General features: G+C 48.8%; 1 protein-coding gene across 2 annotated transcripts in view; it reads left to right on the top strand.

Moving 5' to 3' along the window:
• The window catches only part of LOC149457046 (Krueppel-like factor 8), a 97,750-nt gene that overhangs the window by 30,020 nt on the left and 40,729 nt on the right, over nucleotides 1–27,001 (top strand). Inside the window, exon 1 of one of the 2 annotated variants that reach the window (XM_089684130.1) lies at nucleotides 21,673–22,383. The exons of the other annotated variant lie outside the window; for it this stretch is intronic. The gene's annotated coding sequence lies outside the window, so the exon portion shown is untranslated. Of the gene's footprint in view, nucleotides 1–21,672; nucleotides 22,384–27,001 lie in introns of those variants that run through there. 2 annotated transcript variants of the gene reach the window in all.

Below are 27,001 nucleotides of genomic sequence, written 5' to 3'. Positions count from 1 at the left end.
CAGTTATGAATCCCAACCGGGTAGGCCCCCCCCCCCCAATAAAAAAAACACGTGCTTCAGTTATGAATGCCAACCGGACAGGCCCCCCCCCAATAAAAAAAACACATGCTTCAGTTATGAATGCCAACTGGAAAGGCCCCCCCAATAAAAAAACACAATTCCATTATGAATGCCAACCGGACAGGCCCCCCCCCCCCCCTCAATAAAAAAACACATGCTTTCGTTATGAATGCCAACCGGACAGGCCCCCCCCCCAATAAAAAAACACATGCTTCAGTTATGAATGCCAACCGGACAGCCCCCCCAATAAAAAAAACACGTGCTTCAGTTATGAATGCTAACCGGACAGCCCCCCCCAATAAAAAAACACATGCTTCCGTTATGAATGCCAACTGGAAAGGCCCCCCTCAATAAAAAAACACATGCTTCAGTCATGAATGCCAACTGGAAAGGCCCCCCCCCAATAAAAAAACACATGCTTCAGTCATGAATGCCAACTGGAAAGGCCCCCCCCCCCAATAAAAAAACACATGCTTCAGTTATGAATCCCAACCGGACAGCCCCCCCAATAAAAAAAAACATGCTTCCGTTATGACTGCCAACTGGACAGGCCCCCCCCAATAAAAAAACACATGCTTCCGTTATGAATGCAAACCGGAGAGGCCCCCCCCAATAAAAAAACACGTGCTTCAGGTATGAATGCCAACTGGACAGGCCCCCCCCTCAATAAAAAAAAACATGCTTCAGTTATGAATGCCAACTGAAAAGGTCCCCCCAATAAAAAAACACATGCTTCAGTTATGAATGCCAACCGGACAGGCCCCCCCCAATAAAAAAACACATGCTTCAGTTATGAATGCCAACCGGACAGCCCCCCCCCAATAAAAAAAACACGTGCTTCAGTTATGAATGCCAACCGGACAGCCCCCCCCCCAATAGAAAAAACATGTGCTTCCGTTATGACTGCCAACTGGACAGGCCCCCCCAATAAAAAAACACATGCTTCAGTCATGAATGCCAACCGGACAGGCCCCCCCCAATAAAAAAACACATGCTTCAGTCATGAATGCCAACCGGACAGGCCCCCCCCAATAAAAAAACACATGCTTCCGTTATGAATGCCAACCGGACAGGCCCCCCCTCAATAAAAAAACACATGCTTCAGTCATGAATACCAACCGGACAGGCCCCCCCCAATAAAAAAACACATGCTTCAGTTATGAATCCCAACCGGAGAGGGCCCCCCCCCCAATAAAAAAACACGTGCTTCAGTTATGAATGCCAACCGGACAGCCCCCCCACCCCAATAAAAAAACACATGCTTCAGGTATGAATGCCAACTGGACAGGCCCCCCCCCCAATAAAAAAAAAAACATGCTTCAGTTATGAATGCCAACTGGAAAGGCCCCCCAATAAAAAAACACATGCTTCCGTTATGAATGCCAACCGGACAGGCCCCCCCCAATAAAAAAACACGTGCTTCAGTTATGAATGCCAACCGGACAGCCCCCCCCAATAAAGAAAACACATGCTTCAGTTATGAATGCCAACTGGACAGACCCCCCCCCCCAATAAAAAAAACATGTGCTTCAGTTATGAATGCAAACCGGACAGGCCCCCCCCCCAATAAAAAAAACACATGCTTCCGTTATGAATGCCAACCGGAAAGGCCCCCCCCCCCAATAAAAAAACACATGCTTCCGTTATGAATGCCAACTGGAAAGGCCCCCCTCAATAAAAAAAAACATGCTTGTTATGAATGCAAACCGGAAAGGCCCCCCCCCTCCAATAAAAAAACACATGCTTCAGTTATGAATGCAAACCGGACAGGCCCCCCCCCCCCAATAAAAAAAAAACATGCTTCAGTTATGAATGCCAACTGGAAAGGCCCCCCCAATAAAAAAACACATGCTTCAGTTATGAATGCCAACCGGACAGGCCCCCCCCCCCCAATAGGAAACATGTGCTTCAGTTATGCATGAACACAGTGAGTGATTGGTACCGATCGCTCATTGTGTTCATTCAGGAAGGGGTTGGTTAATGTGACATATTTACAGGACCCTCTCCATCCTGAAGGATCCTATTGTGTACTTGCAGTTGCTGGTAGGAAACAGAGGAGGGAGGCAGTGGCACTGCGGGGTCAGGGCACACGGGGGGGGGGGGGGCCTGGACAGCAGGGGGAAACATATGGTGAACAGGGATAGGCATGGGTGCAGCGGGGGGGGGGGGGGGCAATTACTGGAACCGATCCCCTGTATGGCTTTCTCTACAGCAGGAGGGAGAGAGGAAAAAGCCGGCTTTCAGCTGCTGCAGAGAGAGTGTGCTGATCGCATGCAAAAAAAAAAATATATATATCTCTAGCAATACACACTAAACTGAGCATGTGCAGAGTGACTTAAAGGTCTCTGTTCTATCAGAAGATGGATTGGGGACAGTAGAAGAAGGGGAAGATCAGAGAAGACATGATCAAACAGCGTTTTTACACAATGCAGAGGATTACCCCTTAGGTTCCGCAGTGAGTACAACCAGCATGCTTTGCTGCATCTACAGACTGATTGCACTGTTGGGGGTTTAGTAACACTGTAATCTCCGGAAGGTTTTCCATTTTTTGCTATTCAGCACTGTCCTACTTTAATTGGTAATATGTGTAAATTGATTGGTTTGTTTAAAAGTTACAGCGTCTACGTGGATTTTTTTTTATTTTTTTTTTATTAGTAATGTTGGCGATCAGCGACTTATAATGGGACTGTGATAGTGCGGCGGGCAATCTGACACTAACTGACGCCGGCGAAGGGGGACTGGCTAACTGCCACTGACATCCCCAGTGACACGAATACAGTGATCGGTGCTGATACTATACACTGTCACTGGCTGGGAAGGGGTGATATCTAGGGCGATCGAGGGGTTAAATGTGGGCCGAACTATGTGTACCATGTGATGCTTCACCAACCAATCTCTTTGTTTGACAGATTGTTCCCTAGTAATTGGACTACAACATTTGAAGCGTGCTCAGGCGATGTGTTCAGTCTGCTGCAGGCAGAAGGGAACATTTCCTTCGTCTCCCCTCCCCCAGAAAACGGACTACAACATTTGATGTTTGCCCAGGCTTAGGTGATGTGTTCAGTCTGCTGCAGGCAGGACGGAGCATTTCTTCAGTCACCCCAGCCCCAGTGACCAGACTGCGACATTGTGACTGCCTAGGTTGAGATGTCATCGGTCTGCTGCAGGCAGAAGGGAGCATTTCTTTAGTCGCCCCTTCCCCAGTAATCAAACTACAACCTTTTAGGTGTGCCTAGGCTTAGAAGATGTGTTCAGTCTGCTGCAGGCAGGAGGGAGCATTTCCTTAGTCTCCCCTCCCCAGTAATCAAACTACAACCTTTTAGGTGTGCCTAGGCTTAAAAGATGTGTTCAGTCTGCTGCAGGCAGGAGGGAGCATTTCCTTAGTCTTCCCTCCCTCAATAATCACACAACAACATTTTAGGTGTGCCTAGGCTTAGAAGATGTGTTCAGTCTGCTGCAGGCAGGAGGGAGCATTTCCTTAGTCTTCTCTCCCTCAATAATCACACTACAACCTTTTAGGCGTGCTTAGGCTTAGATGATGTGTTCAGTCTGTTTCAGGCAGGAGGGAGCATTTCCTTAGTCTCCTCTTCCCCAGTAATCGGACTACAACATCTGAAGAGTGCCCAGGCTTAGATAACGCGTTCAGTCTGCTGCAGACAGGAGGGAGCATTTCCTCAGTCTCCCCTCCCCCAGTAATCACGCTACAACATCTTAGGTGTGCCTAGGCTTAGATGACGCGTTCAGTCTGCTGCAGGCAGGAGGGAGCATTTCTTCAGTCGCCCCAGTAACCAGACTGCAACATTGATGACATCATCTCAACCCAAGCAAAGTTTACAGTCTGCTGCAGGCAGGAGGAAACATTTCCTTAGTCCTCCCTCAATAATCACACTACAATATTTTAGGTGTGCCTAGGCTTGGAATGACGTATTCAGTCTGCTGCAGGCAGGAGGGATCATTTCCTTAGTCCCCCCTTCCCCAGTAATTGGACTACAACATTTGAAGTGTGCCTAGGCTTAGAAGATGCGTTCAGTCTGCTGCAGGCAGGAGGGAGCATTTCTTCAGTCACCCCAGCCCCAGTGACCAGACTGCAACATTGTAACTTTGCTTGGGTTCAGATGCTGTTATCAGTCTGCTGCAGGCAGGAGGAAGCATTTCCTTAGTCTCCTCGTCCCCAGTAATCGGACTACAACATCTGAAGAGTGCCTAGGCTTAGATGACGTGTTCAGTCTGCTGCAGGCAGGAGGGAGCATTTCCTCAGTCTCCCCTCCCCCAGTAATCACGCTACATTTTAGGTGTGCCTAGGCTTAGTTGACGTGTTCAGTCTGCTGCAGGCAGGAGGGAGCATTTCCTCAGTCTCCCCTCCCCCAGTAATCACACTACATTTTAGGTGTGCCTAGGCTTAGTTGACGTGTTCAGTCTGCTGCAGGCAGGAGAGAGCATTTTCTCAGTCTCCCCTCCCCCAGTAATCACACTACATTTTAGGTGTGCCTAGGCTTAGATGATGCGTTTATTCTGCTGCAGGCAGGAGAGAGCATTTTCTCAGTCTCCCTTCCCCCTCAATGATCAGACTGCAATATTGTAAGAAGGTGAAAAACTGCAGCAGGGGGCTGATCTGTGTCAAGACATTTGTGCACCTCTGGAGGTAGATGGTAACCCTGGATGATGCCGAAGCAAAGATGGCGCCGCCCCTCTGGGGGGAGAAGCAGATGCATCCGGAGCCAATCCTGCGCTCATTTATAGAACGCCAAACGTTTTTCTTTTTTCCTCGTCTTACTCCTGAAGACTCTCCTGGTGGAAAGTTAGGCTGGGCCGGGATGGGGACACACCCGGAGAGCATTGTGCTGGTAGGTCAGGCGGGGAAAGGTGCAGGGTGTGTGCGAGATCCACATTCCGCCTCCGCCTGTGGTTGGAGCGCAGTGATAAAGCGGGGGAGGGGAGGGGGGGGGTCCGGGGATTTCACCACATTTGGATCCAAAAGTCTCTTTTCTTGTTAAAAAAAAAAAAAAAAAAAAAAAAGTAATATTTTCCTGAACATAAAATGACTGGAAACCAATCCCTGTAGATGAGGACGATGCGTGGGATTGGATTGGTCGGTCTGTTTTACCGCGCTTCCCTCAGATCGGCGTTCAACCACTTCAATACTGCGCTCTTCACCCCCTTCCTGCCCAATCACCATTGGGGGGGGGGGGGGAGGGGGAGGAGTTATATTTTGCTCAACAAACAAAAAAAGACAAAAAATGTTGAGAAAAAATTTTTTTGCTTAGTTTCTGTTATAAGGTTCTGGAAATAAGTGATTTTTCTCCTTCACTGATGGGCACTGATGAGGCAGCACTGATAGGTGGCACTGGTGAGGCAGCACTGATAGGTGGCACTGGTCAGGCAGCACTGATAGGTGGCACTGATGTGGCAGCACTGATAGGTGGCACTGATGGGGACTGACAGCCGGCACAGATACAAAACACTGATGGGCACTATTAGCTACACTGATGGGTACTGACAGCCGGCACTGATAGGCGGCACTGATGACCACTGACAGCTGGCACTGATAGGCGGCACTGATGAGGCACAGATACAAAACACTGATGGGCACTATTAGCTACACCGATGGGTACTGATAGCCAGCAATGAGAAGGCACTGATGAGCACTGACAGCTAGCACTGAGGGGGCACAGCTACAAAGCACTGATGGGCACTGATAGCCAGTACTGAGAAGGCACAGATACAAATCACTGATAGCCAGCACTGAGGAGGTACTGACAGCCAGCACTGAGGAGGCACTGATGGGTACTGACAGCCAGCACTGAGGAGGTACTGATGGGTACTGACAGCCAGCACTGAGGAGGCACTGATGGGTACTGACAGCCAGCACTGAGGAAGCACTGATGGGCACTGATAGCCAGCACTGATGGGCACTGATAGCCAGCACTGAGGAAGCACTGATGGGCACTGATAGCCAGCACTGATGGGCACTGATAGCCAGCACTGAGGAGGCACTGACAGCCAGCACTGATGGGTACTGATAGCCGGCACTGAGGAGGCACTGATGGGTACTGATAGCCGGCACTGAGGAGGCACTGATGGGTACTGACAGCCAGCACAGGAGGCACTGATGGGCACTGATAGCCAGCACTGAGGAGGCACTGACAGCCAGCACTGATGGGTACTGATAGCCGGCACTGAGGAGGCACTGATAGCCAACACTGAGGAGGCACTGATGGGTACTGAGAGCCAGCACTGATAGCCAGCACTGATGGGCACTGATAGCCGGCACTGAGGAGGCACTGATAGCCGGCACTGAGGAGGCACTGATAGCCGGCACTGAGGAGGTACTGATGGGCACTGATAGCCGGCACTGAGGAGGCACTGATAGCCGGCACTGAGGAGGCACTGATAGCCGGCATTGATGGGCACTGACAGCCAGCACTGATGGGCACTGATAGCCGGCACTGAGGAGGCACTGATGGGCACTGATAGCCGGCACTGATGGGCACTGATGGGCACTGATAGCCGGCACTGATGATAAGTGTAGATGTCTCCTTGCTTACCGCGCTGTCAGCCTGAGCAGAGGACTGCCAATAACCGACATTTCCCATTGACACTGTTCTCCCCCGTGATTGGACACAGCTGATCACACATCACACCCAGTGCACGCCCCGGAGGGAGGACATCCATGGACAAACTGAGCGCGCTGTGGCCGTGTTTTGGCTATAGTGCGGTCTGGTGAATCTGCCTTCCACTCATCAGCCAGCCAATGACCTTCCTCTTCTCAATAAACACCTTATTTTAGACCCAGCGATGTCATCACTGGGTCTCTGTGCTTCTCTATGCAATGTAGACAGATCATGGCTGGTGGGAGGGGCCAGCAGGGTGCTATACATAGCTTCCTGAAAACATCACAGCCTCCTCCCAAGAGCCCTCCGCCCTGACATAGGAAGTGGGTTGGATCTCGGGAGGAGTTATGCAAATAACCTGCCTTAATGAGTGGGTGTGTCTGGAGGAATGGGCGTTCCTAGGTAGGCTTCATTTGCATGTGGACCGCCCACATGTGATGCTGAGCCTCCATGATTGAAAATCAAATGCCAATGGATGAAAGGGGCGGGGCCACAGACAGGTTGGGGAGGAAAGCGCTAGATGATGCTGGACGTTCTGCTTTAATGACTGGCAGAGTGACCTCCTCCTGACCGCCATCACACCGCCGCCCTCTAATGGCGGACAGAATGACCGAACGTTTGTCTCTAGCGCAGTCATCCCACGCCACTCGCGGGTTGCATGACATTGTAACCGCGTCATCTGCTTCGTCCAATCAGCATGGCTCCAGCTCCCCGATCACAGATCCAATCAGCATGGCTCCAGCTCCCCGATCACAGATCCAATCAGCATGGCTCCAGCTCCCCGATCACAGATCCAATCAGCATGGCTCCAGCTCCCTAATCACAGATCCAATCATCATGGCTCCAGCTCCCTAATCACAGATCCAATCAGCATGGCTCTAGCTCCCGGATCCAATCAGCATGGCTCTAGCTCCCCGATCACAAATCCAATCAGCATGGCTCCAGCTCCCCGATCACAGATACAATCATCATGGCTCCAGCTCCCCGATCACTGATCCAATCAGCATGGCTCTAGCTCCCCGATCACAAATCCAATCAGCATGGCTCCAGCTCCCCGATCACTGATCCAATCAGCATGGCTCTAGCTCCCCGATCACAAATCCAATCAGCATGGCTCCAGCTCCCCGATCACTGATCCAATCAGCATGGCTCCAGCTCCCCGATCACAGATCCAATCAGCATGGCTCTAGCTCCCCGATCACAAATCCAATCAGCATGGCTCCAGCTCCCCGATCACAAATCCAATCATCATGGCTCCAGCTCCCTGATCACTGATCCAATCAGCATGGCTCTAGCTCCCCGATCACAAATCCAATCAGCATGGCTCCAGCTCCCCGATCACTGATCCAATCAGCATGGCCCTAGCTCCCCGATCACAAATCCAATCAGCATGGCTCCAGCTCCCCGATCACTGATCCAATCAGCATGGCTCTAGCTCCCCGATCACAAATCCAATCAGCATGGCTCCAGCTCCCCGATCACTGATCCAATCAGCATGGCTCCAGCTCCCCGATCACAGATCCAATCAGCATGGCTCTAGCTGCCCGATCACAAATCCAATCAGCATGGCTCCAGCTCCCCGATCACTGATCCAATCAGCATGGCTCTAGCTCCCCGATCACAAATCCAATCAGCATGGCTCCAGCTCCCCGATCACTGATCCAATCAGCATGGCTCCAGCTCCCCGATCACAGATCCAATCAGCATGGCTCTAGCTCCCCGATCACAAATCCAATCAGCATGGCTCCAGCTCCCCGATCACAAATCCAATCATCATGGCTCCAGCTCCCTGATCACTGATCCAATCAGCATGGCTCCAGCTCCCCGATCACAGATCCAATCAGCATGGCTCCAGCTCCCCGAGCACTACTCAGGGAGCTAGTTTTATTTGTTTGTATTGCCATCAGTGCCCCCAGTTGAACATTCACCCCCCTCCTCTCTCTCTCTCTCTCTCTCTCTCGGAGAACATTGTCACCAGAATAGAAAGTGTTATAAAATCCAAAATGTTCTCGTTGTCACCAGATATAGGATATGAGGGGAAATCCTTGTATGGGGACACCAGAATTTTCCCCACATTGGAGAGATTTCCTCTCACCTCCTGTTGAGTCTCTGGAAAAGGAAGTGAAGGAAAGTCTCCCTGACAGGACACAGCAATAAAAAAAAAATAAAAAAAAAGCCGGGTTCCAACATTCCCCGTTCAATCCCCGGACTGTTCATAGCAACGTGTCCCCAATGTGATGTCAGCAGCCCCAGCAGGCTCAGAGCTTACACTCAAGTGACACCCTGTAGCTGGGGGTCTCCAAACTTTTTAAACAAAGGGTCAGTTTATTATCCTACAGACCTAAGGGGGGGCCGGATTCTGGCCAATGGGAGAAGAAAAGGTCCCGAGTGGGAATAAACAGTGCCCTAATGTTGGTGTCATTGGGAGGAATAGCGTCCCTTCATCAGGGTCAGTGAGGGGAATTGTACCCCATCATTGGTGTCATTGGGCCCTGTTATTGGTGTCACTGGGAGGAATTGTGCCCCTTCATCAGTGTCAGTGGGGGGGAATTGTGCCCCATCATTGGTGTCATTAGTCCCCATCATTGGCATCATTGGAATTGTACCCCATCATTGGTGTCATTCGGAGAAATTGTGCTACATCATTGGTGTCAGTGGGCCCCGCTGGTGTCATTGGGGGGAATTGTGCCCCATCGTTGGTGTTATTGGGAGGAATTGTGCCCCTTCATCCGTGTCAGTGGGGGGGATTGTGCCTCATCATTGGTGTCATTAGTCCCCATTATTGGTATCATAACCCATCATTGGTGTCATTGGGAGAAATTGTGCTACATCATTGGTGTCAGTGGGCCCCGCTGGTGTCATTGGGGGGAATTGTGCCTCATCGTTGGTGTCATTAATCCCCCATCATTGGCATCATTAGAATTGTACCCCATCATTGGTGTCATTGGGCCCCGCTGGTGTCATTGGGGGGAATTGTGCCCCATCGTTGGTGTCATTGGGAGGAATTGTGCCCCTTCATCCGTGTCAGTGGGGGGGAATTGTGTTTCATCATTGGTGTCATTAGTCCCCATCATTGGAATTGTGCCCCATCATTGGTGTCATTAGTCCCCATCATTGGAATTGTGCCCCATCATTGGTGTCATTGGGTCCTGTTGTTGGTGTCATTGGGAGGAATAGTGCCCCTTCATCAGTGTCAGTGGGGGGGAATTGTGCCTCACCATTGGTGTCATTAGTCCCCATCATTGGCATCATTGGGATTGTACTCATCATTGGTGTCCCTGGGAGGAATTGTGCCCCTTCATCAGGGTCAGTGGTGGGAATTGTGCCCCATCATTGGTGTCATTGGAATTGTACCCCATCATTGGTGTCATTGGGCCCCGTTGGTGTCATTGGGAGGAATTGTGCCCCTTCATCAGTGTCAGTGGGGGGAATTGTGCCCCATCATTGGTGTCATTGGAATTGTACCCCATCATTGGTGTCATTGGGCCCTGTTGGTGTCATTGGGAGAAATTGTGCCCCTTCATCCCTGTCAGTGGGGATAATTGTACCTCATCATTGGTGTCATTAGTCCCCATCCTTGCATCATTGGAATAGTGTCCCATCATTGGTATTAGTGGGAGGAATAGTGCCCCATCATTGGTATTAGTGGGAGGAATAGTGCCCCATCATTGGTGTCAGTGGGAGGAATAGTGCCCCATCATTGGTGTCAGTGGGAGGAATAGTGTCCCATCATTGGTGTCAGTGGGAGGAATAGTGCCCCATCATTGGTATTAGTGGGAGGAATAGTGCCCCATCATTGGTGTCAGTGGGAGGAATAGTGCCCCATCATTGGTGTCAGTGGGAGGAATAGTGCCCCATCATTGGTGTCAGTGGGAGGAATAGCGCCCCATCATTGGTGTCAGTGGGAGGAATAGTGCCCCATCATTGGTATCAGTGGGAGGAATAGTGTCCCATCATTGGTGTCAGTGGATGGAATAGTGCCCCATCATCGGTATCAGTGGGAGGAATAGTGCCCCATCATTGGTGTCAGTGGGAGGAATAGTGCTCCATCATTGGTGTCAGTGGGAGGAATAGCGCCCCATCATTGGTATCAGTGGGGGGAATAGTGCCCCATCATTGGTGTCAGTGGGGGGAATAGTGCCCCATCATCGGTGTCAGTGGGAGGAATAGTGCCCCATCATCGGTGTCAGTGGGAGGAATAGTGCCCCATCATCGGTATCAGTGGGAGGAATAGTGCCCCATCATTGGTGTCAGTGGGGGGAATAGTGCCCCATCATCGGTGTCAGTGGGAGGAATAGTGACCCATCATTGGTGTCAGTGGGAGGAATAGTGACCCATCATTGGTGTCAGTGGGAGGAATAGTGCCCCATCATTGGTGTCAGTGGGAGGAATAGTGCCCCATCATTGGTGTCAGTGGGAGGAATAATGACCCATCATTGGTGTCAGTGGGAGGAATAGTGCCCCATCATTGGTGTCAGTGGGAGGAATAGTGCCCCATCATTGGTGTCAGTGGGAGGAATAGTGCCCCATCATTGGCGTCAGTGGGAGGAATAGTGTCCCATCATTGGTGTCAGTGGGAGGAATAGTGCCCATCATTGGCGTCAGTGGGAGGAATAGTGTCCCATCATTGGTGTCAGTGGGAGGAATAGTGCCCATCATTGGTGTCAGTGGGAGGAATAGTGCCCCATCATTGGTGTCAGTGGGAGGAATAGTGCCCATCATTGGTGTCTGTGGGAGGAATAGTGCCCCATCATTGGTGTCAGTGGGAGGAATAGTGCCCCATCATTGGTGTCAGTGGGAGGAATAGTGTCCCATCATTGGTATCAGTGGGAGGAATAGTGCCCCATCATTGGTATCAGTGGGAGGAATAGTGCCCCATCATTGGTGTCAGTGGGAGGAATAGTGCCCCATCATTGGTGTCAGTGGGAGGAATAGTGCCCCATCATTGGTGTCAGTGGGAGGAATAATGACCCATCATTGGTGTCAGTGGGAGGAATAGTGCCCCATCATTGGTGTCAGTGGGAGGAATAGTGCCCCATCATTGGTATCAGTGGGAGGAATAGTGCCCATCATTGGTGTCAGTGGGAGGAATAGTGCCCCATCATCGGTGTCATTGGGCCCCATCATCGGTGTCAGCGGAGGGGCCGTATCCCCCGGGGCGCAGTTTGCAGACCGATGCCCTGTAGCAGGGCTCCTCCCCTCAGCACATACAGGCCAGGCTTTCAGAATTTTCCTTGGCCAAGCCAATGACACCCATGCCGGGTGGATATCCTACAAACACGTCCTGTCGGGGTTACTTGAAGGTTGAGGTTCCACTTCACAGCTACATAAAATGTTATCTATATGGAGGGGAGGGACAGAGGAGCTGGGCCAGCACAGACAGTAATTGGCCGGAAGAGGGAGGGCTGTATCGGGGAATTGGCCCCTCCCAGACTAGGTAATAAAAAGTCATTTTTGGGGTTTCTGATGATTTTTGGTGTCACTAGAGCCGCCTTCATGGACGCCAGGAATTCCCTTTTGGTGAATGGGACATTTGTCCTCCCATCCATGCACCGTCTCCCTCCCCGCCCCTCCCGCCCCCACCTCCCCACCCCGCCCCGCCCCCCCTCCTGCGCACATTCTGCCAGATCTCCACCCTGTTCCCCTGCAGTTCCATGGAGAAGGGGAGCAGGATGCTGGGGGGGGGGGGGGGACAACAGCGAAGGGGGAGGGGGACCCTTTTCATTCTCTCCTCTTTTATTAAGTGCAGATGTCTTATTAACCACTTTAGTGCCCCGAGAAACGCAGAAAATACACCGAATACCAGAATGCAGAGCCTCTCGGTGGTGTCACCCCCCACCCCCCCCCCTACACAAGGGGCGTTCAACGCGGGGCCAAGAAATCCTTCCGCTGAATACTGCGAATGACCGCATTGCTGTGACCCAATACATTTCTCTTGTCTGTGCTCTTCTGGACTGTTGTCGGTTGCATTGTTCCCTTGGCGGACTACAAAACACCTCCCCCGGGAAGAGAGGGAGGTGTTTTGTAGTTCTAACACGCTTCTAGGAAAGGATTGCTATATTGATGTCTATGTAAACTCTATACAGTTCTCCTATTTGTTCACTTTTTAGTCTGTTCTCTTGTGGACTATTACTTCCCTTAAAGGACTACAAAACACCTCCCCTGTGACAGAGCAGAGAGGGAGGTGTGATGTAGTTCTAACACGCTTCTAGGAAAGGATTGCTTTATTGATGTCTACATAAAAGCTATACAGTTCTCCTATTTGTTTGCTTTTTGGTCTGTTCTCTTGTGGACTATTATCAGTTACATTGTTCCCTTGGTGGACTACAAAACACCTCCCCCGTGACAGTAGAGAGGAAGGTGTGATGTAGTTCTAACACACTTCTAGGAAAGGATTGCTTTCTTGATGTCTACATAAAAGCTATACAGTTCCATTCATTCCATTTTTGGTCTCTTCTCTTTTGGACTATTAACAATTACATTGTTCCCTTGGTGGACTACAAAACACCTCCCCCGTGCTAGAGAAGAGAGGGAGGTGTGATGTAGTTCTTACACGCTTCTAGGAAAGGATTGCTTTATTGCTGTCTATGTAAACTCTATACAGTTCACCTATTTGTTCACTTTTTGGTCTGTTCTCTTGTGGACTATTACTTCCCTTACAGGACTACAAAACACCTCCCCCAGTGACAGTAGAGAGGGAGGTGTGATGTAGTTCTAACACGCTTCTAGGAAAGGATTGCTTTATTGATGTCTATGTAAACTCTATACAGTTCTCCTATTCGTTCCCTTTTGGTCTGTTCTCTTGTAGATTATTAGTTCCCTTGGTGTACTACAAAACACCTCCTCCGTGCTAGAGAAGAGAGGGAGGTGTGATGTAGTTCTTACACGCTTCTAGGAAAGGATTGCTTTATTGATGTCTATGTAAACTCTATACAGTTCTCCTATTTGTTCCCTTTTGGTCTGTTCTCTTGTGGACTGTTATCAGTTACATTGTTCCCTTGGTGGACTACAAAACACCTCCCTCCATGCTAGAGCAGAGATGGAGGTGTGATGTAGTTCTAACACGCTTCTAGGAAAGGATTGCTTTCTTGATGTCTACGTAAACGCTATACAGTTCAATTTGTTCCCTTTTTGGTCTCTTCTCTTTTGGACTATTAGCAATTACATTGTTCCCTTGGTGTACTACAAAACACCTCCCCTGTGACAGAGCAGAGAGGGAGGTGTGATGTAGTTCTAACACGCTTCTGGGAAACGATTGCTATATTGATGTCTATGTAAACTCTATACAGTTCTCCTATTTGTTCCCTTTTGGTCTGTTCTCTTGTAGATTATTAGTTCCCTTGGTGTACTACAAAACCCCTCCCCGTGCTAGAGAAGAGAGGGAGGTGTTTTGTAGTTCTAACACGCTTCTAGGAAGGGATTGCTTTATTGATGTCTATGTAAACACTCTACAATTCTCCTGTTTGTTTGCTTTTTGGTCTTTTCTCTTCTGGACTGTTATCAGTTACATTGCTCCCTTGATGTACTACAAAACACCTCCCTGTGCTAGAGAAGAGAGGGAGGTGTGATGTAGTTCTAACACACTTATAGGAAAGGATTGCTATACTGATGTCTATGTAAACTCTATACAGTTCTCCTATTTGTTCCCTTTTGGTCTGTTCTCTTGTGGACTATTAGTTCCGTTGAAGGACTACAAAACACCTCCCCTGTGACAGAGCAGAGAGGGAGGTGTGATGTAGTTCTAACACACTTCTAGGAAAGGATTGCTTTGTTGATGTCTACATAAACGCTATACAGTTCAATTTGTTCCCTTTTTGGTCTGTTCTCTTTTGGACTATTAGCAATTACATTGTTCCCTTGGTGGACTACAAAACACCTCCCCTGTGACAGAGCAGAGAGGGAGGTGTGATGTAGTTCTAACACGCTTCTAGGAAACGATTCCTATATTGATGTCTATGTAAACTCTATACAGTTCTCCTATTTGTTCCCTTTTGGTCTGTTCTCTTGTAGACTATTAGTTCCCTTGGTGTACTACAAAACCCCTCCCTCGTGACAGAGCAGAGAGGGAGGTGTGATGTAGTTCTAACACGCTTCTAGGAAAGGATTGATTTATTGATGTCTATGTAAACTATTCAGGTCTCCTATTCGTTCATGTTTGGTCTGTTCTCTTAGGGACTGCTATCAGTTAATTTGCTATCTCGGCAGACTATAAAACACCTCCCCCATGAGAGAGAAGAGAGGGAGGTGTTATGTAACATGTTTTTAAGAGTGATTTGTTTTATTTTTGGGGGGGTTTTATGTTCGCCTATGTGAACGCCCATCAATCAATTTCTCTTATTGCTCCATTTTGATGTTTTTAACCTCCCCAGCCAGAATCCTTCTAGGCCATGAAGGAGAAGAGGGGGAGGTGTTTTGTAGTTCTCTCTAAGAAAGCATTGCTTTATTAAAGTTTGTGTGAACGCTATACCATCCTCCTGTTTCTTCCCTTTTTCTGGTCTGTTCTCTGGACTGTTTTCAGTTTGAATTGTTCCCCGCTATCTGTGCATACTACAAAACACCTCCTGCGTGATGGAGAAGAGAGGGAGGTGTTATGTAGTCCTAACACCGTGTCATGTAGTTCTAACACGCTTTAAAGAAAGCATTGCTTTACTGATGTGTATGTAAACTCCATACAGTTCTCCTATGTTCTCTTCTAGACTGTTATCAGTTTGCATTGTTCCTGGCTATCTGTGCAGACTACAAAACACCTCCCCTGCGACAGAAGCGAGAGGGAGGTATTTTGTAGTTCTAGCACGCTTTATTGATGTAAACTCTATACAGTTCTCCTATTTGTTCTGTTCTCTTCTGGACTTTTCTCAGTTTGCATTGTTCCCTGTTAGCTATGTAGACTACAAAACACCTCCCCCATGATGGAGAAGAGAGGGAGGTGTTATGTAGCTCTAACACGCTTTAAAGAAAGCATTGCTTTATTGGTGTCCATGTAAACTTGAAACAATACGGTTTTCCTATTTATTCCTTTTTGGTTTGTGTTCTTCTGGATTGTTCCCTGCTATCTCAGTGGACTACAAAACACCTCTCCTGTGAGAGAGAAGAGAGGGAGGTGTTATGTAGTTCTAACACACTTTTAGGAAAGCATTGCTTTATTGATTTCTATGTAAACTCTTTACAGTTCTATTTTGCTCCCTTTTTGTTCTGTTCTCTCCTGAACTGTTATCAGTTTGCATTGTTTCCTGCTATCTGTGCATACTACAAAACACCTCCTGCATGATGGAGAAGAGGGAGGTGTTATGTAGTCCTAACACCGTGTCATGTAGTTCTATGTATGTAGACTCTATACAATTCTCCTATGCCTTTTTTGGTCTGTTCTCTTCTGGACTGTTATCAGTTTGCATTGGTCCTTGCTATCTGTGCAGACTACAAAACACCTCCCCCATGATGGAAGAGAGATGGAGGTGTTTTGTAGTTCTAGAATGCTTTTAAGAAATCATTGCTTTATTGATGTCTACATTAATGCTAAACAATACGATTCTGCTATTCGATCCTTTTTGGTCTGTTCTCTCCTGAACTGTTATCAGTTTGCAGTTCCCTGCTATCTGTGCAGACTACAAAACACATCCCCCATGATGGAGACGAGAGGGAGCTGTTATGTAATTCTAACACACGTAAGTTCCCCTATTCTTTTTTGGTCTGTTCTCTTCTGTACTGTTATCAGTTACATTGTTCCCCGCTAGCTCAATGGACTACAAAACACCTCCCCATGATGGAGATGAGAGGGAGGTGCTACGTAGTCCTAACACATGTACAGTTCTTCTATTCGATTCTTTTTGGTCTGTTCTCTCCTGAACAGTTATCAGTTACATTGTTCCCCACTAGCTCAATGGACTACAAAACACCTTCCCCATGATGGAGACGAGAGGGAGGTGCTACGTAGTCCTAACACATGTACAGTTCTTCTATTTGATTCTTTTTGGTCTGTTTTCTTCTGGACTGTTATCAGTTGGCATAGTTCCCTGCTATTTGTGCCAACTACAAAACACCACCCCCATGATAAAGACGAGAGGGAGGTGTTATGTAGTTCTATCACACGTAGCGTTCCCCTATTTTTTTTTTGGGCTGTTCTCTCCTGAACTGTTATCAGTGTGCATAGTCCTAACACATGTACAGTTCTACTATTCGTTTCTTTTTGGTCTGTTCTCTTCTGAACTGTTATCAGTTACATTGTTCCCCACTAGCTGAATGGACTACAAAACACCTTCCCCATGATGGAGACAAGAGGGGCGTGTTATGTAGTTCTAACACACGTACAGTTCCCTATTCTTTTTTTGGGCTGTACTTTTCTAGACTGTTATCAGTTACATTGTTCCCCGCTAGGTCAATAGACTACAAAACACCTCCCCCATGATGGAGACGAGAGGGAGGTGCTACGTAGTCCTAACACATGTACAGTTCTTCTATTCGATTCTTTTTGGTCTCTTTTCTTCTGGACTGTTATCAGTTTGAATAGTTCCCTGCTATCTGTGCAGACTACAAAACACCTCCCCCATGATGGAGACGAGAGGGAGGTGTTATGTAGTTCTAACACACGTAGAGTTCCCCTATTCTTTTTTTGGGCTGTTCTCTTCTGGACTGTTATCAGTTACATTGTTCCCCGCTAGCTCAATGGACTACAAAACACCTCCCCTGTGAGAGGGAAGAGAGGAAGTTGTTGTGTAACACGCTTTTATTTATTTATTTTCTGTTAAAGTCAATGTTGCATTGTTCCTTGCTATCTGTGCAGACTACAAAACACCTCCCCCCTCTGATGGAGAAGAGAGGGAGGTGTTATGTAGTCCTAAAATGCTTCCTTTCCTAGGGTGACAATGCTGCTCAGTACAGTTGTCGCCCTAGGACCCAAACGCATCTAGTGAAGGCGTGCCACCAAAGTCACGGCGCCGCTGTACCATGTGATCCGGTGTGGCACAATTTTAAATTTTGTACCCGCCGCATTTTTTTTTACGTGTTCTTGTGCACGTGTCAGCCCATTGAAACCGATGGAGGAATGCGCAAAAGCCAACGCGTGCGTTCTGGGGGCGGACCCGTGCCACCGCCACGGCGAACATGATCTCTCATGTTGGGTACGGCGGGCTGTACCGCCTTCAAATGCAACCCTTCTGTCAAGGGGATGGGGCCACGCCTCAAACGCCCTGCAAACGCATGTACTACAAGTCTGATTGGATGCTAAGTGAATGGATGGTATGGGTGTGGCCACCTATGACATAGTTTTGGTAAGTGGAAAGAAGATTGTACAATCAGATTGTATAGTGTATGGCCAGAGATGTGAACGTAGAGCTAAAACATTTTTTTATTTTTGTTTTGCATAGAGATGGGAGGGATTAGAACCCCTGCCAGGATTTTATTGCTGCCTATGCCCCCCCCCATGGGTAGATTCTCCCCCCCCCCCCCCGTTTGTTTTAAGGCTAATATAGCAAACTCTTCTTCTGGATACTGAGAGCACCACACCATTGGACGGTGGAAATTTCACTCAGGCAGTGACATGGACACCCAGAGAAGGCCCCCACCACTGGACAGAAAATAGGAAGTGTCTATACCACTCAGGCAGCGACATGGACACCCAGGGAAGGTCCCCACCACTGAGCAGGAAATAGGAAGTGTCTATACCTTCAGGCAGTGACATGGACACCCAGGGAAGGCCCCCACCACTGGTCAGAAAATAAGAAGTGTCTATACCACTCAGGCAGTGACATGGACACCCAGAGCAGGCCCTCATCATTGGGCAGAAAATAGGAAGTGTCTATACCAATCAGGCAGCAACATGGACACCTAGAGAAGGCATCCACCAGTGGACATAAAATGGGAAGTGTATATACCACTCAGGAAGTGACATGGACACCCAGGGAAGGTCCCCACCACTGCACAGAAAATAGGAAGTGTCTATGCTACTCAGGCGGTGACATGGACACCCAGGGAAGGTCCCCAGGACTGAACAGGAAATAGGAAGTGTCTATACCTTCAGGCAGTGACATGGACACCCAGGGAAGGCCCCCACCACTGGACAGAAAATAGGAAGTGTATAAACCACTCAGGCAGCGACATGGACACCCAGAGCATGCCTCATCATTGGGCAGAAAATAGGAAGTGTCTATACCACTCAGGCAGTGACATGGACACCCAGGGAAGGCCCCTGCCACTAATCAGGAAATAGAAAGTGTATGCATTACTCAGGCAATGACATGGACACCCAGAGCAGACCCTCATCATTGGATAGAAAATAGGAAATGTTTATGCTACTCAGGCGGTGACATGGTCACCCAGAAAAGCCCTTCACCACTGGACAGGAAATAGGAAGTGTCTATACCTTCAGGCAGTGACATGGACACCCAGGGAAGGCCCCCACCACTGGACAGAAAATAGGAAGTGTATAAACCACTCAGGCAGCGACATGGACACACAGAGCATGCCTCATCATTGGGCAGAAAATAGGAAGTGTCTATACCACTCAGGCAGTGACATGGACACCCAGGGAAGGCCCCTGCCACTAATCAGGAAATAGAAAGTGTATGCGTTACTCAGGCAATGACATGGACACCCAGAGCAGACCCTCATCATTGGATAGAAAATAGGAAATGTTTATGCTACTCAGGCGGTGACATGGACACCCAGAAAAGCCCCTCACCACTGGACAGGAAATAGGAAGTGTCTATACCACTCAGGCAGTGACATGGACACCCAGAAAAGGCCCTCACCACTGGACAGGAAATAGGAAGTGTCTATACCACTCAGGCAGTGACATGGACACCCAGGGAAGGTCCCCACCACTGAACAGGAAATAGGAAGTGTCTATGCTACTCAGGCAGTGACATGGACACCAAGAAAAGGCCCTCACCACTGGACAGGAAATAGGAAGTGTCTGTTACTCAGGCAGAGACATGGACACCTGGAGAAGGCCCCCACTTCCTGTATACAGAAGCGAAGACTTGGCACTGGAGTGTCACCGCAGTTCTAGGTGAGTAAAATGGGTATTTAGTGGTGGGCGGGGAAGGGAAGCGGCAAACAAAATTTTCCAGTAGTCACCAGAACGAGACATGACAACTAAGAGAGCCTCTGACTTCCTGCTGTATTTCCGGGACAGACCATACAGTGTAATTGGTTGCTAGGATGCTGGTGGCTGAGCCGCACAGCATCACTGGTGGCTACGACACTGGCAGCGGAGTTACACTGGTTGCTAGGATGCTGGTTTTTGGGCAGTACCGGTTTTATTGGTTGCTAGGATGCTTTTTTTTGGGCAGTACCATTTTTATTGGTTGCTAGGATGCTGACAGCTCGGCTGCACAACATCATTGGCTGCTAGGATGCTGGCAGCTTGATTGCACAGCATCATTGGTGGCTACGACACTGGCAGCAGGGCTGCACATCATCACTGGCTGCTAGGATGCAGGCAGCTGGGCTTTACTGCTTTAGTGGTAGTTAGAATGCAGGCAGCTGGGCCAAAAAGCATTGGTTGCTAGGATGCAGAGCTCTGAGCAGTACAGCATTATTGGTTGCTAGGATGCAGGTTTCTGAGCAGTACAGCATTATTGGTTGCTAGGATGCAGCAGCTTGGCTGCACAACATCATTGGTTGCTAGGATGCAGATTTCTGGGCAGTACAGTGTTATTAGTTGCTAGGATGCTGACAGCTTACCTGCACAATATCACTGGTTGCTAGGATGCTGGCAGCTTGGCTGTACAGCATCATTGGTGTCTAAGACGCTGGCAGCAGGGCTGCACAACATTGGCTGCAAGGATGCAGGCAGCTGGGCCACAAAGCATCATTGGTTGTTAGGATGCAGGTTTCAAAGCAGTACAGCATTATTGGTTGCTAGGATGCCAGCAGCTTGGCTGCACAGCATCATTGGTAGCTAGGACGCTGGCAGCTGAGCTGCAGAACATCATTGGTTGCTAGCAGGGGCGGACTGACAACTCATGGGGCCCCCGGGCAATAGGGGATCATGGGGCCCCTGTGTCCTTGCCCAAACTCAAAAAAGCCTATGAAAAAGGTACCAGGGGCATCTCATGGGGCCCCCCACTGACCCCGGGCCCTCGGGCAGTACCCGAGTTTCCAAATGGTCAGTCTGCCCCTGGTTGCTAGGACACAGAAATTGGGCCACACAGCCTCACTGGTTGCTACAACACTGGTGGCTGGGTTACACAGCAGCACTGGTGCACTGGTTGCTAGGACGCAGGCAGTTGAGCCACACAGCATCACTAGCTCCTAGGACGCAGGTTTCTGGGCAGTACAGCATTACTGGTTGCTAGGCCACAGCCTCATTGGTTACTAGGACACTGATTGATGAGCTGCACATCATCAATGGTTGTTATGGCGCAGACGTGCACCACAACAACCAATGAAGCTGTGTGGCCCAGCCGCCAGCCTCCTAGAAACCAGTTCGGTAACGCTGCCCTCCGTATACGGAGCTGCAGCGAGTACTCAGCGTCTGGTATGGACACCCCGGCCTCCTCACCAAGTGCCACCTCACTTGGCATACACGCGCACTAAGAAGCCGACCCAGCGGGGACACCTTTGCCGGGAAGGTTGCGCATCCGTATGCGGGGACGCACCGCAAACATCCTTGAACCAAGGAGGAAGGCGAGTCTGCGGGTGAGGGGCACGCTCTAAAGAACCATCCTACCAAAGGCGCAGTAATCCTATAGGTAGCAACCCAGGGGCGCAATAGGGGATCATGGGGCCCCTGTGTCCTTGCCCAAACTCAAAAAAAGCCTATGAAAAAGGTACCAGGGGCATCTCATGGGGCCCCCTACTGACCCCGGGCAACGGTGTACAAAACCAGCCATAAAGCGCAACAGGCGTCAATCCTCCTGTAACGAGGTTGCGGAGCGCAAAATCCCAGAGCCAGAAGGACCATGGTCCTTGCAAGGGCGGACTGACAGCTCATGGGGCCCCCGGGCAATAGGGGATCATGGGGCCCCTGTATCCTTGCCCAAACTCAAAAAAAGCCTATGAAAAAGGTACCAGGGGCATCTCATGGGGCCCCCTACTGACCCCGGCCCCTCGGGCGGTGCCCGAGTTTCCAAATGGTCAGTCCGCCCCTGGGTCCTTGTATCAATTCACTTTGCAATTCTTCCCAGGCTACATTCCTGCAAAGTGTTTTCTGTTGCTAATGAGGGTAACGTGAGCTCACCCGATGAGCGTTCACACCCGCCTTCTTCCTACGGGGAGGGGGTTATGGAGGAGGAGAAGGGTGTGTGAGCAGCAGGCGTTCCCTGTCCATTTAAACAAGTCATCCCCACCCAGGGTGTGCCCGGTTTCTGCTCTCCCCAGATCCTTCAGGAGTCATAGCGTAGAATAAATAGACTGCACAGTGCAGATCTCTTTGTCGATCGCAGCTTCGCCGCACCGTCCGTGCGCTTCCATCTCATTGGTGAGGCCGTAGACGTCCTTACTGGATTTCAATGCAGATCTCGGATGGATCCAGGACCGCTGTAGGTTTAGGAAGCGGAATGAACTTCGCCAATAGGTAGAGTTTCTTTTTGTCCGACAAGGAATGCCTTTCCCCGTCCCGAGCGACGGGATGATATAACGCCATCGCACATGCCAAAGAGTTACATCTCACCATTGGCCTCCAAAGAAAGGAGACGTTGGGCTGCAAGAAGATCGCGGTGGTGGAGGGAACACGCGTGGACCTCACAACGTTGGAGGAAGCCCAGCTAGGGGGGTAAGTCTACCATTATGCGCTCTACATTCCTGCACATTAAACTATAAAGGCAATTATTTTTTTTTAGATTTGGATAAAGTGGTGAAAGACTAGAACCTCTGTCAGGTCTTTATTGCTAGTTAAGGAAAGTGGAAAGATGGCGTTGGACCCTATTTTATTGGTATTGCTATCCATGTGATAACGTTGATGTAGGTCTGTGGTTCCCAACCTCAAGTCCCCCAACATACCATGCTTTGGGAATTTCCCTTCGATAAGATAGTGGCCATAAGTGCAAAAGCCAACTAGGGTAGCCCTTAGATAAGATAGCCGCCATAAGTACCGAGCCAACTAGGGGGAGAAATGAGACGTTGGGCCAGAAGAAGATTGTGGTGGTCAAGGAAACAAGTGTGGACCTCACATCGCTGGAGGAAGCCCAAGGGGTAAGTTTACCATATTGTACATTAAATGTTGATGTAGGTTAATGTTACCCAACCTCATTCCTCAAGTAGCCCCAAGAAGCCATGTTTTGGGATTGTCCCTTAGATAAGATAGCCGCCATAGGTACCAAGCCAACTAGGAGGAGAAATGAGACGTTGTTCCCTTGACCACCACAATCTTCTGGCCCAAGTGTGGACCTCACATCGCTGGAGGAAGCCCAAGGTGTACTTTTACCATAATGTACATTAAAGTATAACTAAGACCATTTTTTTTTCTTTGGGAAGAGTTGAGGGATTAGAACCCCTAGCAGGTTTTTATTGCTAATCAAGGAACGTGAAAAGATAGCTTTGGACCAATTGGACCGCATCTTAGTGGCCATAAGTGCAAAAGCCAACTAGGGTAGCCCTTAGATAAGATAGCCGCCATAAGTAGCAAGCCAACTAGGGGGAGAAATGAGACATTGGGCCAGAAGAAGATGGTGGTGGTCAAGGGAACAAGTGTGGACCTCACATCGCTGGAGGAAGCCCAAGGGGTACTTTTACCATAATGTACATTAAAGTATAACTAAGACCATTTTTTTTTCTTTGGGAAGAGTGGTGAGGGATTAGAACTCCTAGCAGGTTTTTATTGCTAATCCAGGAACGTGAAAAGATAGCTTTGGACCAGTTGGACCGTATCTTAGTGGCCATAAGTGCAAAAGCCAACTAGGGTAGCCCTTAGATAAGATAGCCGCCATAAGTACCAAGCCAACTAAGGGGAAAAATTAGACGTTGGGCCAGAAGATTGTGGTAGTCAAGGGAACAAGTGTGGACCTCACATCGCTGGAGGAAGCCCAAGGGGTAAGTTTACCATAATGTACATTAAATGTTGATGTAGGTTAATGTTACCCAACCTCATTCCTCAAGTAGCCCCAAGAGGCCATGTTTTGGGAATGTCCCTTAGATAAGATAGCCGCCATAAGTACCAAGCCAACTAGGGGGAGAAATGAGATGTTGGGCCAGAAGAAGATTGTGGTGGTCAAGGGAACAAGCGTGTACCTCACATCGCTGGAGGAAGCCCAAGGGGTAAGTTTACCATTATGTACATTAAATGTTGATGTAGGTTAATGTTACCCAACCTCATTCCTCAAGTAGCCCCAAGAGGCCATGTTTTGGGAATGTCCCTTAGATAAGATAGCCGCCATAAGTACCAAGCCAACTAGGGGGAGAAATGAGATGTTGGGCCAGAAGAAGATTGTGGTGGTCAAGGGAACAAGCGTGTACCTCACATCGCTGGAGGAAGCCCAAGGGGTAAGTTTACCATTATGTACATTAAATGTTGATGTAGGTTAATGTTACCCAACCTCATTCCTCAAGTAGCCCCAAGAGGCCATGTTTTGGGAATGTCCCTTAGATAAGATAGCCGCCATAAGTACCAAGCCAACTAGGGGGAGAAATGAGACATTGGGCCAGAAGATTGTGGTGGTCAAGGGAACAAGTGTGGACCTCACATCGCTGGAGGAAGCCCAAGGGGTAAGTTTACCATAATGTACATTAAATGTTGATGTAGGTTAATGTTACTCAACCTCATTCCTCAAGTAGCCCCAAGAGGCCATGTTTTGGGAATAGATAAGATATCCGCCATAAGTAGCAAGCCAACTAGGGGGAGAAATGAGACGCTGACCACCACAATCTTCTTCTGGCCCAAGGTCTCATTTCTCCCCTTAGTTGGATTGGTACTTATGGTGGCTATCTTATCTAAAGGCTACCCTAGTTGGCTTTTGCACTTATGGCCACTAAGATACGGTCCAACTGGTCCAAAGCTATCTTTTCACGTTCCTTGATTAGCAGTAAAAATCTGCTAGGGGTTCTAATCCCTCACCACTCTTCCCAAAGAAAAAAAATCATCTTAGTTATACTTTAATGTACATTATGGTAAAAGTACCCCTTGGGCTTCCTCCAGCAATGTGAGGTCCACACTTGTTCCCTTGACCACCACAATCTTCTGGCCCAACGTCTTATTTCTCCCCCTAGTTGGCTTGGTACTTATGGCGGCTATGTTATCTAAGGGACATTCCCAAAACATGGCCTCTTGGGGCTACTTGAGGTTGGGTAACATTAACCTACATCAACATTTAATGTACATTATGGTAAACTTACTCCTTGGGCTTCCTCCAGCGATGTGAGGTCCACACTTGTTCCCTTGACCACCACAATCTTCTTCTGGCCCAAGGGAACAAGTGTGGACCTCACATCGCATATAACGCATATAGTATATTTTACTCTTACAGACGGTTGATTGAGATCATTGAGGTGTCATTCCTCTGGCTTTGCCAAGGGGCACTGGACCCAAAGCTATGGTGGCTCCATCAGATGAGAGGTCAATTAGCCACAGGTCAAAGAACCCTCAGCATCCTCTAGAAGAACCCTAGGATTTCACAGTACAATGGCTGAGAATGGCTGCAATATACATTGTTTTCTATCCTGAGCCCTGATAAAGGGGGTGTTTTTGGATCCTACAAATGCATCCGTAACTCTTTCGAATGTCCCCTTACTGGAATTAACTGGTATATGGACCTTTCAAGCAGTGGCGTGGCCCTTCAATTCACATTTTTGCTACATTGCAAGATTTTATTGCCGTCCGGGTCCCCGTCAGGGAAGTTCACCCCCTAATAGTCCTGATCGGCCACGTCACCTGGATTGAGAGTTGAGGATAACTCCAAAAGTTTGCGTTGTCACCAGAACAGGAATAGAGGGGACACTAGGAGGAGATATATATTTTTTTTCCTCAAAATTGTTAGTCATTTTTTTTTATAGTGCAAAAATAATAAAAAAATCAAATAGCACCAAAAGAAAGCTCCATTTGTGGGGAAAAAAATATATAAATTTCATTTGGGTGCAGCGTTGCATGACCGCGCAATTGTCAGTTAAAGGAACGTAGCGCCGTAACGCAAAAAATGGCCTTGTTAGGAAGGGGGGGGGAAATCCTCTGGAGGGCGAGGGGTTAATAGCAAAAAGTAAAAAATATTTTTTTTCCCCTCAAAATTGTCGGTCTTTTTTTTTTTTTATAGCGCAAAAAAATAACAAATGCACAAGCGATCAAATACCAAAATAAAAAGATTTATTTATGGGGGAAAAAAGGACGTAAATTTAATTTGGAGGCAGCGTTGCATGACCGCGCAATTGTCAGTGAAAGTAACGCAGCGCCGTAATGCAAAAAATGGCCTGGTCAGGAGGGGGGTGGGGGGTAAATCCTCTGGAGGGCGAGTGGTTAATAGTAAAAAATATTGTGTTTTTTTTTTTTCTCAAAAAAATTGACAATTTTTTTTTTTACAACGTGTTGCATGACCGCGCAATGGTCAAAGTAACGCAGTGCTGTATCGCAAAAAATGGCCTGGTCAGGAGGGGGGGGGGGGAATCCTCCTGGAGGGCGAGGGGTTAGTAGTTTCCATCGGTAGCCCTTGTGACAGGGTGACAACGTTAACGCACAACTGAGAGCCAGGGACAGGGCGTTGTCACCCTATAACAGGAAGTGATCTGAACAAGAACCTCTATGGCAGGATCACCAGCGATTGTTTTCATTGACTCTCCAGAGATAGAATGATTAAAATGACATCTTGAAATGGCATTAACTTCTTTTTATAGTGCACCAGATAAGTCACCCTGCATAAGGAGAGGTAGTAGAGCTGTGGGAGGGTGCCAACAGGCCCCACCCATTACAAGCCTCTTAGAGAAAACTACGGAGGGGGCGGAGTCCAGACCAGTCACCATAGGAGAGAGAGCAGAGCTGTGGGAGGGGTCCAACAGACCCCACCCATTACAGGTTTCTTAGAGAAAACTACAGGAGGAGGCGGAGTCCAGACAAGTCACTCTGCACAAGGAGAGGGAGCAGAGCTGTGGGAGGGTGCCAACAGGCCCCACCCATTACAGGTTTCTTGGATAAAACTACAGGAGGGGGCAGAGTCCAGACAAATCGCCCTGCACAAGGAGAGGGAGCAGAGCTGTGGGAGGGGGCCAACAGGCCCCACCCATTACAGGTTTCTTAGAGGAAACTACAGGAGGGGGCGGAGTCCAGACCAGTCACCCTAGGAGAGAGAGGCCCCACCCATTACAGGTTTCTTGAATAAAACTACAGGAGGGGGCAGAGTCCAGACCAGTCACCCTGCACAAGGAGAGGGAGCAGAGCTGTGGGAGGGGGCCAACAGGCCCCACCCATTACAGGT

This window comes from Staurois parvus, unplaced genomic scaffold, assembly GCF_062004578.1.
Source record: "Staurois parvus isolate SC_StPar_1 unplaced genomic scaffold, SC_StPar_1.0 ptg000337l, whole genome shotgun sequence".
NCBI classification, from domain to species: domain Eukaryota; kingdom Metazoa; phylum Chordata; class Amphibia; order Anura; family Ranidae; genus Staurois; species Staurois parvus.
This window is presented reverse-complemented; position numbering and strand designations above follow the sequence as displayed.